Source organism: Arachis hypogaea, chromosome 10 (genome assembly GCF_003086295.3).
Source record: "Arachis hypogaea cultivar Tifrunner chromosome 10, arahy.Tifrunner.gnm2.J5K5, whole genome shotgun sequence".
Taxonomy (NCBI): Eukaryota; Viridiplantae; Streptophyta; class Magnoliopsida; order Fabales; family Fabaceae; genus Arachis; species Arachis hypogaea.
The window spans coordinates 85561868-85583903 of NC_092045.1; positions in this window are offsets into that span (position 1 = coordinate 85561868).

Here is a 22036-nt window from a genome sequence, read left to right on the forward strand (position 1 = left end):
ACACTAAAGGGAGTAGTCCATCAAGATGAGGAACAATATTTGAGAGTTCAGAATGTATATAGAGTTTGAACTGTAAATCATCATCTCCTTCATAGTTTATCTTTGAATATTATGTTTTAATGTTGTATCTTTTTTTGTTTACATTCAGAGGTAAAAGGCATTCAAGTAAGGCATTAAGAAAAAGCTATTGAGAGAAAAGGAAAAGAAAGGAAATTGGAGAGAAAAGTCAAGATTTATTTAAGATCTCTTTTGATTGTATTTTTTATTCTGATGTCTAAGTTGTATCCCTTGCTAAATTAGGTAAGCACTTAGTGTGTTGAGGGTCTAGGAAGTTTCCTAGCCAAGTCAAGTTTAGGTAAATGTTTGATTTGTCCCAAATGGGATTAGATTGAATCCTAGGGAATTGGTGTCTATAATATTTGATATGATAGTGAAAATTCTACCCCTGTTGTGGTGGAGACTGGATGTAGGTTGCATTGCATGAGACAACTGAACCAAGATACATGGTTGTGTCATCTTTTCCTGTACTGATTTTGTTTTTCACGATTTATGAGATAAAATAAAATTGTCTCCTGTATAATCCATCTCGCAGACAAACCAGAAGCTAAGTTACATTTTCTGGTTTGAGGCAAAATTGATTAAGTATAAAAGAAGGCCATAGATTCAACCTCCCTTCTCTAGGCCAACAAGAACCTTCAATTGGTATCAAGAGCTAGGTCTCAAGAATCAAACTTCACAGCTTGGAGAAAAGGTCCAATGACTAACAACTTGGGTGCAAACACTATGGCCTACACTCTAACAGAGGGTTAGTCAAACAACAGGTCTCCTTTCTTTAATGGAAAGAACTATACTTACTAGAACGAAAGGATGAGGATCTTTGTTTAATCCATTGACTACAACATATGAAAAATCATTGTGAGTGGTCCTAAAGTTTCAAACAAGATAAGTGCTGATGGAGTGGTGACCAAAGGAAGAAGCCAAATGGAATGATGAAGATAAGAAGAAAGTCGAATTAAATGCCAAAGCCATCAACTTGATGTACTGTGCTATCAACTTCAAGGAATATAGGTAGGTATCTAGATGCAAGACGGTAAAAGAGATTTGTGATAAACTCCAAGTTACACAAGAAGGTATCAAACAAGTCAAAGAAACAATAATTGATATGTTGCAAAAATAGTATGAAATGCTTTCCATTAAGGATGGAGAAAATATTAATGATATGTTTGAGAGATTCTCAATCATCATAAATAGCTTGGATGCTATGGACATGACGCACACTGAACAAACTCTTGTGAGAAAAGTCCTTAGAAGCCTTACAAAAGAATGAAAAACAAAAGCTATTGTCCTAACCGAGAGCAATAACCTTAATTCCTTTAACAAAAACGGACTACAAACACCAACCAAGATACAAAAAAGAAAAGAGTGACCCTAAAATCAAAATTTGAATCATTGGATGATGATTCCAATGATAGTTTTTTAGATGATGAATCTCTTTTTTGCTAGGAGATTAAGAAGGCTAATGAGGAGTAAAGACAAGTACAAGGGATCAAGTTCAAAGGAGCAAAAGAAGGACTTAAGCAAAGTCACCATTGCAAGGAGGTAGAACACTTTAAGTACAATTGCCTAAAGCTCAAGAAAAAAAGATAAGGCAAGGAAAGAAAAGAAGAAAGTGCTCATTATGGGAGTATCTAGAGAATGATTCGGATGAGGATAAAGACTCCGAATATGAAGAACAAATCTGTTTTATAGCTGGTCATGATCAATTAGATGAGGTAAATTACTTTGACTTGTCCATTGAAGATTTACATGTTATTATTGATGATCTCACTCACCATTCTGAAAAATTGTTGAATAAATACAATAAATGCAATTCTAAAAATAAAACATTGAAAGCAGAAAATGATTTTTTGAAAAAAAAGGTGAAAAAAACCAAATGTGCTATTGATCTTGTTGAAGAAAATAGATTTCTAAAATTTGAAATTGAAAAATTCAAAGGAAAGCACATCGTTGACCCTTCTCAAGAACTCATTGCTGAAAATGAAAGACTAAATGAAATGATTAAAAGTTTGAATAATAATTTAGTAAAATTTGCACACAGTTCAAGCAACTTGGACAAATTACTTAGTAATCAAAGACCATTCCACATAGTCAATTTGTGATACCTCTACCTCTCGTCATGTCTGCAAAGAGAATATCAATTAACACTAGTCACAAAAACAATGTAATAAAAAAGATAAAATTCATAGATACTTTAAATTTTGGAAAACAATTCAGCATAACCTCCCTTAACGTTAGACATATATCCACCTTTAAGGTTCACACAAATTCAAACAACCTTAGTCATGAATTAAAACTTATAGACAGACACAACATATCCAAAATAACTTAATCAGTTAACTAATTAGTTGAGTTTCTAACTACTTAAGTGTTTTAATTTGTTCATAATCAAACCAATAATTTAATTAACAACACCTCAAATATGTTTTAATTAGAATAAGAACAAATCAGAACCAAATAACGACCACAAAATTATAATAACAAATAAGAAACAAACTTAGAATAACAAATCAGAATCAAATAACGAACACAATTATAATAACAAATCAAAATAAACTTATAATAACAAATCAGAATCAAATAACAAACATAATTAAAATAACAAATCAGAACCAACATAATGAACACAGAATTATAATAACAAATCAGAATCAAATAATGAACACAAAATTATAATAACAAATAAGAACAAATCAGAAATAAATAATGAACACAAAATTATAATAATTTAGTAAAATTTGCACACAGTTCAAGCAACTTGGACAAATTACTTAGTAATCAAAGACCATTTCACATAGTCAATTTGTGATACCTCTACCTCTCGTCATGTCTGCAAAGAGAATATCAATTAACACTAGTCACAAAAACAATGTAATAAAAAAGATAAAATTCATAGATACTTTAAATTTTGGAAAACAATTCAGCATAACCTCCCTTAACGTTAGACATATATCCACCTTTAAGGTTCACACAAATTCAAACAACCTTAGTCATGAATTAAAACTTATAGACAGACACAACATATCCAAAATAACTTAATCAGTTAACTAATTAGTTGAGTTTCTAACTACTTAAGTGTTTTAATTTGTTCATAATCAAACCAATAATTTAATTAACAACACCTCAAATATGTTTTAATTAGAATAAGAACAAATCAGAACCAAATAACGACCACAAAATTATAATAACAAATCAGAAACAAACTTAGAATAACAAATCAGAATCAAATAACGAACACAATTATAATAACAAATCAAAATAAACTTATAATAACAAATCAGAATCAAATAACAAACATAATTAAAATAACAAATCAGAACCAACATAATGAACACAGAATTATAATAACAAATCAGAATCAAATAATGAACACAAAATTATAATAACAAATAAGAACAAATCAGAAATAAATAATGAACACAAAATTATAATAAAAAAATTAGACCTTATTCCTGTTTTAGAAAAAGAGAAGTTCAGAAACATTACCTGAGCACCAGCACCGAGAAGAAGAGGGTGGCAGAAACGCCAGCAGCAGTAGCGAGGTAGAATCCGGCAGCAGCAACAGTGATGAATAGAGCCGATGAACAGTGCTGACGAAGCGGAGGCTACAGGTGTCGAAGGGGCTTTCAGAGAGGAGGGGGATGCTAGAGAGATGAGAGGGATAGAGAGAGAATGAGAGGTGAAAGGTTTAGAGAGAGAGAGAGTGGGACGTAGGAGGTTTATAGAGAGAGAGAGAGAGAGAGAGAGAGAGAGAGAAATTCAAATGAGGGAGAAGAGGGTTTGCGGTCCGAATTTAGGACACAATTACCGTCGAATTTACCGGCGGATAAATCCTACAGTAATATGTTGTGGGTTATCAAGATGCAGCGTTCCACTAAGTGTGTTTCGACGGTAAATCTGACCTCATTATCGCGCCTATTTTTTTTTTATTTTTCCTTCAATTATTACCGGTAAATTTACCATCAGAAACTATAGTCTACCAATAATATTTTGACATTACGAATTCCATGCCTAAACTACCGGTAAATTTGCCGGTAAAGACATTACTACTCTGCAACAATAAATTTGACAGTATTCAACACTTTCCTTGTAGTGCTGGGCTAGTGACCTTTGTGACCTCCGGTCCAGTTGTATGGAAGGTGGGAGTGACCTAAAAAGTGTAACGACTCGACTTCTAGCACATTATGCCCAATGCTAGTTGTCAAGCGCTACTTCAGGGCTTACACTGGTGGTCAGAGTGACTCCATTTACTTCAGCACAGTGATGTTGTCGCTGTTTACCTGTCCAAGTGCTAGGGACTCAACGAAGATCACGCCAGTTCCTATCTGCAGAATAGGGAAAACTAAGGGGGTGAAAACATAAGGTTTCCAGCAGGATACTAAACAAAAAACTAAGGGGTGCCACAGCCTATGTCTAAGGATTTGCATAGTTATGTCAGTAAGTCACACAAACAAGTATAAGCATAAGTATATAGTAGAATGGTAAACAAGCACAGAATACATGAAGAAGAGATAAGTCACAATCACAAAGAATTACAGCAACCAAATATGATGCATGTCTGGTCCTATGAGGCTATGAGCTCACCTATCGGTTTACTTCTCGCAACCCTGACATTACCAAGGAACTAGTCCTAGATATGGTTTTTCCATTTGAGTCAGTCTGTGTATATGTGTCATGTGGTTAAAATACCACCAGTCTGTGACAACAAGCAATCGTTGCAAAGCTTGATGCCATAATATACGCACAAATAGAAAACAAAGTTTTAGCAGTCAATGGGTAATACCTGCCTCCATACAACCTGAAACACCTTGTGGTTTACAATTTCCTTTTTCTCGACACATTTCAATAAACTTTTCTCCCTAAGGGATTTCTCTACCCTTCTTTTATAAGAACTTGTGCCCAGTCTCTTCACTTTAAATTTCTCTAGCCTTGTGTCACATTATATATATATATTCAATCTTTTTTGCTATTTTGTACATAACTTCTCTTTTTCTAGTTTACTTTAAGCTTTGTAGTGACACTTTTATCACTAATGTTAATACTTTATCATTTTACTCTCATATGTTTTCTAAATGACCTTCTTACCCTTAGTTAAGTTAATTAACCATTCTTATAATTTACTTTGTGTGCAAAATTACCATTTTACCCCTAGGTATTCTAGATTTTCCGTTTAATCTTATTTAGTATCAAAATTTTACCGAATTAACCCTAGTATTTTTCTATGACCAAATTACGCCTAATAATTTTAATTAATGCCAATTTTATCCTTAGGAGCCTAAAAAACCATTTTATCCTTTATTAATTTATTTACTTGTTTTAGTTATCGCATTTTCCCGTTTTACTTCTAACTTTTACTATAATTTTTATTTAGGACCAAAATTTTATTCTAATTACAATTTTGACCTAACTAATTACAATTTTGAAAATCAGACCGGATCGGTCGATCATACCAGTTCAATTAGGAATCGACATAAAAAATAGTTCGGTCCTCCTGCTTAAACCGCTGAAGAACTATTGAACCGGCTATTTGGACCGGACCGAGAATCGACTGGTTCATATGAAACGACGTCGTTTTGATTTTGTTAAAAAAAACCTAAACCCCCACCTAGTCACCCACCCCACGCGAGTTAACCCCCCTCACCCAACCAAACACCCCCTCATTCAAAAGACTAACGCACAGCATGCCCTAGCTGCTTCCCAACCCAAAAATCCAACGTCCTGGACAGAACCATTGTTGGCGTCTCCGCAACCTCCTCCTCCCCCTGTCCAATCATATACGGCTAAACCTTCCCTTATCGCTCGGCACGTCGTCCATTCCTAGGTGAAAATTGCTGCTCAAGGCCTCCAGCTGGTATGCCGTGGTGTCGTCGTTGTCTGGCCATTGTGTCTTCATTGTCTCACCGTCGACTTCGTGCTGCCAGTGGAAGGTTAATGAAACTGTGATTTACTCTTTTCTGTTGAGTCTGTTACTCTGTTTCAAGATTTTGATTTCCATAATCTTTTGTAATCATGCTGTTGTTGTTACTTATTATGTTGATGTTATTGTTATGCTGTTGTTTTGTTATGGGATTGTGATTCTACGATCACTGATTAGTGTTTTGAATTTAGAATTTGTGGTAAGTGACTTGTTAAGCTACTGTTGTTGTTATGCTGTTGTTTTGTTATGGCATTGTGATTGTGTGATCACTGATCAGTGTTTTAAATTTGGAATTTATTATTAGTGACTTGTTAAGCTGCTGTTGTTGTTATGCTGCTGTTTTGTTATGGCACTGTTGTTGATATGCTGCTGTTTTGTAATGGTTGTTGCTAAATGCTAAAAATGGAAATCAAATCAAATGTTGGTTATTGCTGAATAAGTAGGGTAGCTACCTGCCAATGCCATATATAAATAAACTGATGAATGATGATGATGGTAATGGAAGGAGAGTCAGAGTGTATAGGTAGTTGGTGAGACAGAAAGAAATGAAGGAACAATCAGGCACGCCCCTTTGCATATAGTTGCCTCGGCCTCAACCTCAGGTGAACAAATTAATGTGTCTATGATATAGGCTGCTTTCCCTGCATTTATCATATAGGCTTAACATGCTCAACATACTGCAGGTGGAGTGGAATGAGCTTGGATATAGTTCATGGGATACTCAAACTTCTCAAAATTTTAAGAGGCCATTAGATGCTACATTGTTGGGTTAGTTTTCTCTCCTTACTTTGCCTCTGCCTATGGATATGTTATGCTTTCTTATTCAATGATTACTTGTTATGTTGATACCTGTAGAGAATACTTTCCTAACAAGTCCATGCATGCCACATTACGATAATGGAACTGTTCAAATGAATATTCATTTGAAACCTCAACTTGGAAACAACACTAGATCCCATTTATGGATTGCTCAGCAAGAAGAATATGTTGCTAAGTGAGCTTTCTTACAACAGATGAATGCAATGCTACCTAAGGTTAAACCGAAAAGGTCATCTTGTAGGTTCAGGTTCATGTTCAGTTAGCATAATACCACAGAATGATCAACATTTTCCAACTGAATTATATCAACATTCTTTTGAATTTGATAATCCTTTGTCTTCTAACATTTCTAACTTAGAATCTGAGGTGTTAAGTGATCTTGTTAACCCTCAAAGTCAAAATTGGAGTCAAAATTTAATATTTAGATATTTCTTTTTACTATTTAATTTTTGAGTTTGTATTTTGATAAGATCATATGGATTTGGTTGATGATATTTTGTGTAGTGTTTTAAATTTGAAAGATATTTTAGGATTTATATTAGACTATAATTATATTTTAGGTTGTTAATTTATAATTTATTTATTATTTTATTCTAAAATAATTTTTTCGGTTGAACCACCAGTTAAAACAGTGAACCAGTAACTAGAGCGATTTGATGATCGGTCTGGTTCTCAGAACCTTGATAATTACTAATTTATCCTTAATAATACTAAGTTTGGAATTTTACTTGTTTTTCATTTAAATTACATGTTTAACCCTCTTTTTACCCGAAAATATCCATAACACCCTTTTTATTATTACACACTTGTTCCATAGGATCAAAATCAGTTTTATATCTTCTTTCTAACCCTCTAACACATCCATTTCCAGGTCTTTTAGTGGCTAAATTTTTAGTGGTGCAGTTTTTTATTTTGCCCACTTTTAGTGACTTTTAAGGCTTAAAACTTAAATTTCAAGTGCTCCAAATAATTTCAGTAGTTCCATACAATTCCCATAAGCTTCATATAACTCTCAAATAACAAATCAAAAATAGAGAAGTATCACTGAATTTCCAGAATTAAAAATCAGGAACAAAATCACCACAAAGTGGCTTATATAAACATTGAATCAAACACAAACATATTCTAACTATTCTTAACCCTTACCTCTTTTTTAATTCAGTTTCTAGGCTTATCAAACACCAGAAACACTCTAACAAAAGAAAGAACACGACTGGGGGTGGTGCAGTTTCCCTTGGGTGAAAAGTGTCACAAAAAATGATGAAATTTGACCACTTTGAGCTTGAATTTGTATATCTCCTTAGGCGTGCTCCATTCGGGCTTCAAGAGGGGCTTTCTAGACAGGAAGAGAGCAAGAATTTACCATGATCACTGCTAGAAAAATAGAAAATAATGGAGAAGGAACAAGAGCTCACCTTGCTGAATTTTCGGCAAAAATGCAATTAGTGAAAACGGGCAAGAAATTGTATTTGTATGGCTTGGATTCTTGAAAAACATATGAAGAATAATGGAAGAGCTACTAGAATTAAGGATGAAATACAGAGGAAAGGTGCATTATTTTTCTCTCTTTCTCTTTTAAGAATTCGGTAAAAAAGGTGGTAAAATTTGTGAGCAAGGTTTCTTTAAATAAAAATTAAGAGTCTTGGCTGAATTTATGATGGTAAAAAGCGATAAGAATTTTGTGGTCAAGGGCTGAGGAGTAATGAAGAATGGGCGTGAAAATAAGGAAGCTTGGTCAGCGCTTGCATGTCGAGCTTATCCATAGTTAACAGCAGTTAGTTGTTCGGGGTTAAAAACAAAGTAGAGAGGAGTGAGAGGCTGAAACAATCTTGGCCTATAAGCTGAGAGGGGGCGAGTTACTTGGGTGGCAAGTAAGAGAATTCGGGATCTCTAGGAGTTATTTGCGGAAAAATAGTCAGAAGTTCGCTTTGGAATAACTTTTACCATGCCGTAAAATAACAAGCGGCTGAGATTTATTCTTAAAGAAATAAATAATGAATTGATAGATAAAATTAATCTTGGGACACATTTACCAAGATAAAATTATTTTTACAACTGGTTTCGTGGTTTTCGGTTACTAACTTTTTCCTGACACACGCAAAACTGTCACTAAAAGTCTCTAATGAGGAAAATAAACTAATGGCAATCAAGTTTTCACCTTTTACTAGTCAAATTTTATTTAGAAAAGTTAATTACCCTCATAAAGTTTAAGTTTGACTCATTAATTACCTTTTTTCTAATTTTTTTTACCATTGGACCTACCTCACAAATTCTTGTTGAGCCATGGTTTGGAATTTTACAAAATAAGTTAAAGAAATAGCTTGAAACATTAGTTTACCAAAAAGTGGGTTCTTATACAAAGACACTCCGAAGATCAAGTCATAATGAGTCTTAAAGGTAAGGTTAATGAGGTAGGTGTGTGTAACGTACTTGGAGGAACTCGTAGATCCCCTATTTATACGTTCAACTACTTATCTTATCTCCTAGGTGGTTAGGAGATCGGGGATTTTCATTCTTGAAAACCTATTATGATTGAGTTGAGCTGGCAAGAGTTCTTGGGCCTTGGGTTGATATGGAGCTAGGGGCTTCATGCCATCCTATGGTTGCGCCATTGGACATAGAAGTTGGTCCGCAATAGTGCCGCCAAACACGGTGTGCCTATTTTGGCGATGCCGCATTGTCCAGCATGTTGGTGATCGTCTAGTCGCCAATTTGGGACATGCCTTTTTCGTGATTGCGTTGGAAGATTTTGGCCACTTTGCTACAGAGGTGCGTGCGCTTTTCGAGGCATCAAGTCAGTTGATGGGATTGAGGCATTAAATGTTATTTAGGGTGATTTTACCCTTTTCTCTTTTTGGTCACTTCGTATTCACACTATCTGTATTTTAGTTTTGGAAACTACTTAAGTTTCCTTATTGCCACTTTTCTTTTTTCCTTTGGTTCTTCTTTGTTCTCTTAATCTCTGTCCCATTTTGTTTTGGCCTTGTTTTTTTTCACCATTTTTCTTCATTTCATCATTTTCTTAGTTTGGCTCTATGAGTTGCTTGCCTTTTGCCTCTGGGATTGTGGTTTGCATGTCCCTTCAGTGATGGTGGTTTTGCCCTTAGTGCCTCTCTTCGTTCTCCTTACAGTTGCATTATTAGCATTTAAGGTATGCATTTTTTCTTAGTTTTATCTTTTAAATGGTTGTGTTGTTGTTTCCACTTTTTTGGTTAGTGTACCGTATAAGGCAGTAAGTAGGAGCTTTTTCAGCGGTTGTTGTTGATGGGTTAGAGAGGATGCCACAACCTCTCTACCATTGCTAGGCGAGCCTTTCCTCTATATTTCCATATTATTTTTTTCCGTTTCATGGTGTTTTTTGTTAAGCTTATGATGTGATTGGGACCCCCTGGCATCCTAGTGAGGAGGATTTGCAAGATCTCTGAAAAACTAACGCGGTCTGTGGCATAGGCTTGGTGGAGGAGCACTACAAACGCTCCTTCCCCGATCTGCAGGAACATGTTTGCTACTTAAACTTCTCGGTGCCACGGATACCAGACTAAATGTGAGTCTACAAACCCATGTTGATTGCAATAGGGGTCTGATGAGCGGATAATTTATACGCTTTTTGGTATTGTTTTTAGGTAGTTTTTAGTAAGTTCTGGCTACTTTTAGGGATGTTTTCATTATTTTTTATATTAAATTCACATTTCTGGATTTTACTATGAGTTTGTGTGTTTTTCTGTGATTTCAAATAATTTCTGGCTGAAATTGAGGGACTTGAGCAAAATTCTGATAGGAGGCTGACAAAGGACTGCTAATGCTGTTGGAATCTGACCTCCCTGCACTCGAAATGGATTTTCTGGAGCTACAGAACTTCAAATGGCGCGCTCTCAACGGCGTTAAAAGGTAGACATCCAATTCTTTCCATCAATATATAATAGTCAATACTTTATTCGGGAATTGACGACGTAAACTGGCGCTCAACGCCAGTTCCATGCTGTTGTCTGGAGTAAAACGGCAGAAACACGTCACGACCCGAAGTTGAACGCCCAAAACACGTTACAACTTGGCGTTCAACTCCAAAAGAAGCCTCAGCTCGTGGATAGATCAAGCTCAGCGCAAACACACACCAAGTGGGCCCCGGAAGTGAATTTATACATCAATTACTTACTCATGTAAACCCTAGTAGCTAGTCTAGTATAAATAGGATAATTTACTATTGTATTAGACATCTTTGGTCTCAGTTTTATTTTATTCTTCATCTGAGGAGACTATTGATCACGTTTTGGGGGGCTGGCCATTCGGCCATGCCTGAACCTTTCACTTATGTATTTTCAACGATGGAGTTTCTACACACCATAGATTAAGGGTGTGGAGCTCTGCTGTACCTCAAGTTTTAATGCAATTACTACTATTTCCTATTCAATTCTCTTTATTCCTATTCTAAGATATTCGTTGCACTTCAACTTGATGAATGTGATGATCCGTGACACTAATCATCATTCTCACCTATGAACGCGCGTGATTGACAACCACTTCCGTTCTACCTTAGGCCGGGCGCGTATCTCTTAGATTCCTTAAACAGAATCTTCGTGGTATAATCTAGATTGGTGGTGGCATTCATGAGAATCCAGAAAGTCTAAACCTTATCTATGGTATTCCGAGTAGGATTCTGGGATTGAATGATTGTGACGAGCGTCAAACTCCTGAAGGCTGCGCGTTAGTGACAGACGCAAAAGATTCAAGGGATTCTATTCCAACCTGATTGAGAACCGACAGATGATTAGCCGTGCTGTAACAGAGCATTTGGACGTTTTTCACTGAGAGGATGGGATGTAGCCATTGACAACGGTGATGCCCTACATACAGCTTGCCATAGGAAGGAATGAAAGAACTGGAAGGAAGAAGTAGGAAAGTAGAAAAAGAAAGGGCACAGTATCTCCATACGCCTATCTGAAATTCCCACCATTAATTTACATAAGTATTTCTATCCTATTTTAATTATCTTTATTTTCTGTTTATTATTTATTATTATTCGAAAATCCATAATCAATTATTATCCGCCTGACTGAGATTTACAAGATGACCATAGCTTGCTTCATACCAACAATCTCTGTGGGATCGACCCTTACCCACGTAAGGTTTATTACTTGGACGACCCAGTACACTTGCTGGTTAGTTGAACGGAGTTGTGTCCACACATAGCAAAGAGCCATTATAATTATTCCATACAACAACAAAGAATACAACATTGATGATCACAATTTCGTCCACCATGTTTTTGGGGCCGTTGCCGGGGATTGTTGAGTTTGAACAACTGACGGTTCATCTTGTTGCTCAGATTAGGTAATTTTCTTTTCAAAAATTTTCAAAAATCTTTTTCAAAATTTTCATTTCTTTTTCGTTTTTCCAAAAATATTTTTGAAAAAAAATTAATTAATAAAAATCCAAAAAAAATCATAAAATCATAAAAACCTAAAATATTTTGTGTTCTTGTTTGAGTCTTAAGTCAGTTTTTAAGTTTGGTGTCAATTGCATGTTTTAAAAATATATTTCTTGCACTTTTCGAAAATTCATGCATTCATGGTGTTCTTCATGATCTTCAAGTTGTTCTTGGTAAGTCTTCTTGTTTGATCTTGATGTTTTCTTGTTTTGTGTCTTTTATTGTTTTTCATATGCATTTTTGCATTCATAGTGTACATGCATTAAAGATTTCTAAGTTTAGTGTCTTGCATGCTTTCTTTGCATTAAAATTTTTTCAAAAATAAGTTCTTGATGTTCATCATGATCTTCAAAGTGTTCTTGATGTTCATCTTGACATTCATAGTGTTCTTACATGCATCATGTGTTTTGATCCAAAATTTTCATGTTTTGGGTCATGTTTATGTTTTTCTCTCCTCATTAAAAAAAATCAAAAATAAGAAAATTATCTTTTCCCTATTTCCCTCCAAATTTTCAAAATTTTGGGTTGACTTAGTCAAAAATTTTTAAAATTAGTTGTTTCTTACAAGTCAAGTCAAATTTTCAATTTTAAAAAAATCCTATCTTTTCAAAATCTTTTTCAAAAATCATATTTTTTCCATTTTCCCTTTTTTTTCGAAAACTCCAAAAATCTTTTTCAAAATATTTTCAAAATCTTTTTCTTATCTTTATATCATATTTTTGAAACTACACTAACAATTAATGTGATTGATTCAAAAATTTGAAGTTTGCTACTTTCTTGTTAAGAAAGGTTCAATCTTTAAATTCTAGAATATTATCTTGTAGTTTCTTGTTAGTAAAGTAATTAATTTTAATTTTAAAAAATTAAATCTTTTTCATACATATCTTATCATATTTTTTATAGCTTATCTTTTTATCTTATCTTTTTCAAAATTTTATCTTTTTCAATTTTGATTCAAAAATATCTTATCTTATCTTATCTTCTTATCTTTTCAAATTTGATTTTAATATCTTTTTAAACTAACTATTTGACTTTTTGTTTGTTTCTTATCTTTTTCAAAACCAACTAATTACCTATCCCTCTCTAATTTTCGAAAATACCTCCCTCTTTTTCAAAAATTCTTTTTAATTATTTTAAATTTTAATTTTAATTCTATCTCATCTTTAATTTTCGAAAATTACTAACTCCTTTTCAAAAATATTTTCGAAAACCCCTCTCTCATCTTCTTCTATTTATTTATTTATTTACTAACACTTCTCTTCATTTCTTATCACCTCCCCTACCTTTACCCTTTATTCAGACTATTCATTCTTCCTCATTCCTATTCCATTTCTTCTTCTACTAACATAAAGGAATCTCTATACTGTGACATAGAGGATTCCTCTTTCTTTTCTTGTTCTCTTCTTCCCTATATGAGCAGGAACAAGGAAAAAGACACTCTTGTTGAAGCTGATCCAGAACCTGAAAGGACTCTAAAGAGGAAACTAAGAGAAGCTAAATTACAACAATCCAGAAACAACCTTTCAGAAATTTTCGAACAAGAGAAGGAGATGGAAGCCGAAAATAATAATAATGCAAGGAGGATGCTGGGTGACTTTACTAAACCCACATCCAAATTTGATGGAAGAAGCATCTCTATTCCTGCCATTGGAGCAAACAATTTTGAGCTGAAACCTCAGCTAGTTGCTTTAATGCAACAAAACTGCAAGTTTCATGGACTTCCATCTGAAGATCCTTATCAGTTTTTAACTGAGTTCTTGCAGATTTGTGAGACTGTAAAGATGAATAGAGTAGATCCTGAAGTCTACAGGCTCATGCTTTTCCCTTTTGCTGTAAGAGACAGAGCTAGAACATGGTTGGATTCACAACCTAAAGATAGCCTGGACTCCTAGGAAAAGCTGGTCACGGCCTTCTTGGATAAATTCTTTCCTCCTCAAAAGCTGAGCAAGCTTAGAGTGGATGTTCAAACCTTCAAGAAAAAGGATGGTGAATCCCTCTATGAAGCTTGGGAAAGATACAAGCAGTTGACCAAAAGGTGTCCATCTGACATGTTTTTAGAATGGACCATATTAGATATATTCTATTATGGTCTATCTGAGTTTTCGAAAATGTCACTGGACCATTCTGCAGGTGGATCCATTCACCTAAAGAAAACGCCTGCAGAAGCTCAAGAACTTATTGACATGGTTGCAAATAACTAGTTCATGTACACTTCTGAGAGGAATTCCGTGAATAATGGGACGCCTCAGAGGAAGAGAGTTCTTGAAATTGATACTCTGAATGCCATATTGGCTCAGAATAAAGTGTTGACTCAGCAAGTCAACATGATCTCTCAAAGTCTGAATGGATGGCAAAATGCATCCAACAGTACTAAAGAGGCAGCTTCTGAAGAAGCTTATGATCCTGAGAACCCTGCAATGGAAGAGGTTAATTACATGGGTGAACCTTATGGAAACACCTATAACTCATCATGGAGAAATCATCCAAATTTCTCATGGAAGGATCAACAAAAGCCTCAACAAAGCTTTAATAATGGTGGAAGAAACAGGCTCAGCAATAGCAAGCCTTTTCTATCAGCTTCTCAGTAACAGACAGAGAATTCTGAACAGAGCCCCTCTAACTTAGCAAATATAGTCTCTGATCTATCTAAGGCCACCTTAAGTTTCATGAGTGAAACAAGGTCCTCCATCAGAAATTTGGAGGCACAAGTGGGCCAGCTGAGTAAGAAAGTCATTGAAGCTCCTCCCAGTATTCTCCCAAGCAATACAGAAGAGAATCCAAAAGGAGATTGCAAGGCCATTGAAGTAATCAATATGGCCGAATGCACAAGGGAGGAGAAGGACGAAAATCCTAGTGAGGAAGACCTCCTGGGACGTCTCTCAAGCAAGAAGGAGTTCCCTATTGAGGACCTAAAGGAATCTGACGCTCATATAGAGACCATAGAGATTCCACTAAATCTCCTTCTGCCATTCATGAGCTCTAAAGACTATTCCTCCTCAAAAGAGGATGAAGATGTAACTGGAGAGCAAGTTGCTCAATATCTAGGAGCTATCATGAAGCTGAATGCCAAGTTGTTTGGTAATGAGACTTGGGAAGGTGAATCCCCCTTGCTCATTAGTGAACTAGATACATGGATTCAAAAAACTCTACCTCAAAAGAGACAAGATCATGGTAAATTCTTAATACCCTGTACCATAAGCACCATGACCTTTAACAAGGCTCTGTGTGACCTGGGGTCAGGCATAAATCTTATGCCACTCTCTGTAATGGAAAAACTATGGATCATTGAGGTACAGCCTGCCTTATTCTCACTTCAATTGGCAGACAAGTCAGTAAGACAAGCTTATGGATTAGTAGAGGACGTGTTAGTAAAGGTTGAAGGCCTTTACATCCCTGCTGATTTCATAATCTTAGACACTAGGAAGGAAGAAGATAAATGCATCATCCTTGGAAGACCCTTCCTAGCCACAGCAGAAGCTGTGATTGATGTTAGCAGAGGAGAATTAGTCCTTCAATTGAATGGGGACTACCTTGTGTTTAAAGCTCAAGGACCTTCCTCTGCAACCATGGAGAGGAAGCATGAAAAGCTTCTATCAGTACAGAGTCAAAAAGAGCCCCCACAGTCAAACTCTAAGTTTGGTGTTGGGAGGCCACAACCAAACTCTAAGTTTGGTGTTGAGAAGCCCCCTCATTCAAACTCTAAGTTTGGTGTTGGGAGGCCCTCATCATGCTCTGAATATCTGTGAGGCTCCATGAGAGCCCACTGTCAAGCTAATGACACTAAAGAAGCGCTTGTTGGGAGGCAACCCAATTTTTATATATCTAATTTTAATTTTATTTTATTGTTATTTTGTGTTTTATTAGGTTCATGATCATGTGGAGTCACGAAAAAAATATTAAAATTAAAAACAGAATCAAAAACAGCAGAAGAAAAATCATACCCTGGAGGAAGGACTTACTGGCGTTTAAACGCCAGTAAGGTGCATCTGGCTGGCGTTCAATGCCAGAACAGAGCATGTTTCTGGCGCTGAACGCCAGAAACAAGCAACATCTTGGCGTTTGAATGCCAGGAATGTGCCTTGAGGAAAGCTGGCGCTGAACGCCAGTAACAAGCATGGAACTGGCGTTCAACGCCAGAAACATGCTACACATGGGCGTTGAACGCCCAGAGTGTGCATCACTTCGGCGTTTAAATGCCAGAATGGTGTGCAAAGGCATTTTACATGCCTAATTGGTGCAGGGATGTAAAATCCTTGACACCTCAGGATCTGTGGACCCCACAGGATCATCTCAGGATCTGTGGACCCCACAGGATCCCCACCTAACATATTCTCCCCTCTTCTCACTATTCATTCTCTTAACACACTTCCCAACAACTTCAATCTTTCTTTCCAATTACCCCCTTCACCACTCACATCCATCCACGCTTCCCCATAAACCCCACCTACCTTCAAAATTCAAAAATCTTTCCCACCCAAACCCATCCTATATGAACGAAACTACACCCACTCCCCTCCCTATATATACCCTTCCATTCTACTTCATTTTCACACAACACAAACCCCCTCTTCTACACCTTGGCCGAAACACCTTCCTTCACTCTCCTCCATATTTTCTTCTTCTTATTCTTCTTCTCTTCTTTCTTCTCTTGCTCGAGGGTGAGCAATATTTTAAGTTTGGTGTCGTCAAAGCATAATCTTTTTGTTTTTGCATTACCATCAATGGCACCTAAGGCCGGAGAATCCTTTAGAAAAGGAAAAGGGAAGACAAAAGCTTCCACCTCCGAGTCATGGGAGATGGAAAGATTCATCTCCAAAAGCCATCAAGACCACTTCTATGATGTTGTGGCAAAGAAGAAGGTGATCCCTGAGATCCCTTTCAAACTCAAGAAAAATGAGTATCCGGAGATCCGACATGAAATCCGAAGAAGAGGTTGGGAAGTCCTAACCAACCCCATGCAACAAGTCAGAATCTTAATGGTTCAAGAGTTCTATGCTAATGCATGGATCACTAGGAATCATGATCAAAGTGTGAATCCGAGTCCAAAGAATTATCTCACAATGGTTCGGGGGAAATACTTAGATTTTAGTCCGGAAAATGTGAGGTTGGCATTCCACTTGCCCATGATGCAAGGAGATGAACGCCCCTACACTAGAAGGGTCAACTTTAATCAAAGGTTGGACCAAGTCCTTATGGACATATGTGTGGAAGGAGCTTAATGGAAAAGAGACTCCAAAGGCAAGCCGGTTCAACTAAGAAGACTGGACCTCAAGCCTGTGGCTAGAGGGTGGTTAGAGTTCATTCAACGCTCCATCATCCCCACTAGCAACCGATCTGAAGTTACTGTGGATCAGGTCATCATGATTCATAGCATCATGATTGGAGATGAAGTAGAAGTTCATGAAGTCATCTCCCATGAATTCTACAAAATAGCCGAAAAGTCCTCCACCATGGCAAGGTTAGCTTTTTCTCATCTTATTTGCCATCTATGTTACTCAGCTGGAGTTATCATAGAAGGAGACATCCTCATTGAAGAGGATAAGCCCATCACCAAGAAGAGAATGGAGCAAGCAAGAGAGACCCTCCACGGATCTCAAGAGATGCATGAGGAAGCTCATCATCAAGAAATCCCTGAGATGCCTCAAGAGATGCACTTTCCTCCCAACCACTATTGGGAACAACTCAACACTTCCCTAGAAGATTTGAGCTACAATGTGGAACAATTAAGGGTGGAACATCATGAGCACTCCATCATTCTCCATGAAATAAGAGAAGATCAAAGAGCAATGAGGGAGGAGCAACAAAGGCAAGGAAGGGACATAGAAGAGCTTAAGGACATTGTTGGTCCTTCAAGAAGAAGACGCCACTAAGGTGGAATCATTCCTTGTTCTTATTTTTTCTGTTTTTTGGTTTTTATATGTTTACCTATGTTTTGTGTCTCTACTTCATGATCATTAGTAATTAGTAACTATGTCTTAAAGTTATGAATAATTCCATGAATCCTTCACCTCTCTTAAATAAAAAAATGTTTTAATTCAAAAGAACAAGAAGTACATGAATTTCGAATTTATCTTTGAATTTAGTTTAATTATATTGATGTGGTGACAATACTTTTTGTTTTCTGAATGAATGCTTGAACAGTGCATATTTTTTATCTTGTTGTTTATGAATGTTAAAATTGTTGGCTCTTGAAAGAATGAGGAACAAAGAAAAATGTTATTGATGATCTGAAAAATCATAAAATTGATTCTTGAAGCAAGAAAAAGCAGTGAAAAAAAAAGCAAAAGCTTCCTAAAAAAAAAGAGAAAAAGCAAGCAGAAAAAGCCAATAGCCCTTAAAACCAAAAGGCAAGGGTAAAAAGGATCCAAGGCTTTGAGCATCAATGGATAGGAGGGCCCAAGGAAATAAAATCCAGGCCTAAACGGCTAAATCAAGCTGTCCTTAACCATGTGCTTGTGTCATGAAGGTCCAAGTGAAAAGCTTGAGACTGAGTGGTTAAAGTCGTGATCCAAAGCAAAAAGAGTGTGCTTAAGAGCTCTGGACACCTCTAACTAGGGACTCTAGCAAAGCTGATTCACAATTTGAAAAGCTTCACCCAGTCATGTGTCTATGGCATTTATGTATCCGGTGGTAATACTGGAAAACAAAGTGCTTAAGGCCACGACCAAGACTCATAAGTAGCTGTGTTCAAGAATAAACATACTTAACTAGGAAAGTCAATAACACTATCCGAAATTCTAATTTCCTAGAGAAGCCAATCATTCTAAACTTCAAAGGAAAAAGTGAGATGCCAAAACTGTTCAGAAGCAAAAAGCTACAAGTCCCGCTCATCTAATTAGAATTAATACTCATTGATATTTTGGAATTTATAGTATATTCTCTTCTTTTTATCCTATTTGATTTTCAGTTGCTTGGGGACAAGCAACAATTTAAATTTGGTGTTGTGATGAGCGGATAATTTATACGCTTTTTGGCATTGTTTTTAGGTAGTTTTTAGTAAGTTCAAGCTACTTTTAGGGATATTTTCATTAGTTTTTATGTTAAATTCACATTTCTGGACTTTACTACGAGTTTTTTTTCTGTGATTTCAGGTAATTTCTGGCTGAAATTGAGGGACTTGAGCAAAATTCTGATAGGAGGCTGACAAAGGACTGCTGATGCTGTTGGAATCTGACCTCCCTACACTCGAAATGGATTCTCTGGAGCTACAGAACTTCAAATGGCGCGCTCTCAATGGCGTTTGAAACTAGACATCCAGAGCTTTCCAGCAATATATAATAATCCATACTTTATTCGGGAATTGACGACGTAAACTGCCGCTCAACGCCAGTTCCATGCTGCTGTCTTGAGTAAAACGCCAGAAACACGTCACGACCCGGAGTTGAACGCCCAAAACACGTTACAACTTGGCATTCAACTCCAAAAGAAGCCTCAGCTCGTGGATAGATCAAGTTCAGCCCAAACACACACCAAGTGGGCCCCGGAAGTGAATTTATGCATCAATTACTTACTCATGTAAACCCTAGTAGCTAGTCTAGTATAAATAGGATAATTTACTATTGTATTAGACATCTTTGGTCTCAGTTTTATTTTATTCTTCATCTGAGGAGACTATTGATCACGTTTTGGGGGGCTGGCCATTCGGCCATGCCTGAACCTTTCACTTATGTATTTTCAACGATAGAGTTTCTACACACCATAGATTAAGGGTGTGGAGCTCTGCTGTACCTCAAGTTTTAATGCAATTACTACTATTTCCTATTCAATTCTCTTTATTCCTATTCTAAGATATTCGTTGCACTTCAACTTGATGAATGTGATGATCCGTGACACTAATCATCATTCTCACCTATGAACGCGCGTGATTGACAACCACTTCCGTTCTACCTTAGGCCGGGCGCGTATCTCTTAGATTCCTTAAACAGAATCTTCGTGGTATAAGCTAGATTGATGGCGGCATTCATGAGAATCCAGAAAGTCTAAACCTTGTCTGTTGTATTCCGAGTAGGATTCTGAGATTGAATGACTGTGACAAGCTTCAAACTCCTGAAGGCTGGGCGTTAGTGACAGACGCAAAAGAATCAAGGGATTCTATTCCAACCTGATTGAGAACCGACAGATGATTAGCCGTGCTGTGACAGAGCATTTGGACCTTTTTCACTAAGAGGATGGGATGTAGCCATTGACAACGGTGATGCCCTACATACAGCTTGCCATAGGAAGGAATGAAAGAATTGGAAGGAAGAAGTAGGAAAGTAGAAAAAGAAAGGGCACAATATCTCCATATGCCTATCTGAAATTCCCACCATTAATTTACATAAGTATTTCTATCCTATTTTAATTATCTTTATTTTCTGTTTATTATTTATTATTATTCGAAAATCCATAATCAATTATTATCCGCCTGACTGAGATTTACAAGATGACCATAGCTTGCTTCATACCAACAATCTCTGTGGGATCGACCCTTACCCACGTAAGGTTTATTACTTGGACGACCCAGTACACTTGCTGGTTAGTTGAACGGAGTTGTGTCCACACATAGCAAAGAGCCATTATAATTATTCCATACAACAACAAAGAATACAACATTGATGATCACAATTTTGTCCACCAGGGTTTGATGCACCACTATTTCGTGGTACATTTTGTGCGTAATTCAGGTGGATTTTGTTTACTTGTCCCACATTTATTTAATGAAATGGCATGGTTTCATGATTTCTTCTAAAATTGTGCTTACGTGTGAAAACATGCTTTTTAGGCCTTTAATTGATTGATTTTAATTCACCTTTGATTCCACTAGATGCCTTGATGCGTTTGTTAGTGATTTTAGGTTAAAAAGGCTAGGAATGTCTCAAAGGAGCAAAGAGAAAAGCATGCAAAGTGGAGAAATCATGGAAAATCAAGGATTTGGGATGCACTTATCCACGCGCACGCGCAGCAGACGCACACGCGTGGAATTGAGATCGCAAGGCGACGCGTACGCGCACATGACACGTACGCGTGACCCACGCGTATGCATCGATATTCGCATGTGACTTCATTAAAGTGAAAACACTGGGGTGAATTCTGGGCTTCCTAGTCCCAAATCCAACTCACTTCTGAGTTTATTATATGCAGAAATCAAGAGGAGTCAAGGGGGAGTCATAATTGAATTTCGGAGGGAATGCTTTAGGATAGTTTCTAGAGAGAGAAGCTCTCTCTTCTCTCTAGTAGAATTAGGTTAGAGGTAGATTAGGATTTCTTAGATCTAGGTTTAACTCTTGATTTCATCCACTTTTCCTTTACAATTTCTTGTTCTTCTACCTTTCCTCTCTCTAGTTTTGTACTTTACTCCTTGTAATTGTTTACTTTTATGTTGATGCATTCTTAGTTCTTCCATTTTCCTTTTAATGCAATTTATGTTCATGTTCCTTTGTTGTTGTTTTGAATTGTTGTTATTAATTTCTTGCAATTAGTAGTTGTAGATCTACTTTTCTTGTAATTTCATCTTGCTTTCCTTTTATGCCTTCCAAGTGTTTGATAAAATGCTTGGTAGGATGCTAGAGTAGATTTTTCTCCTCTTGGCCTTGGTTGAGTAATTGGAGACTCTTGAGTTATCAAACTCGTTTCTTGATTGATAATTGAAAGTTGCTAGTTGATTTGAATTCCACTAACTCTAGTCTTTTCGTAGGAGTTGACTAGGACTTGAGGAATCAAATTGATTACTTCCACTTGACTTTCCTTCATAGTTAGAGGTTGACTAAGTGGAACAATGGACAATTGATATCACAATTGACGATGATAATTATGATAGGACTTTTAGTTCTCATTCCTTG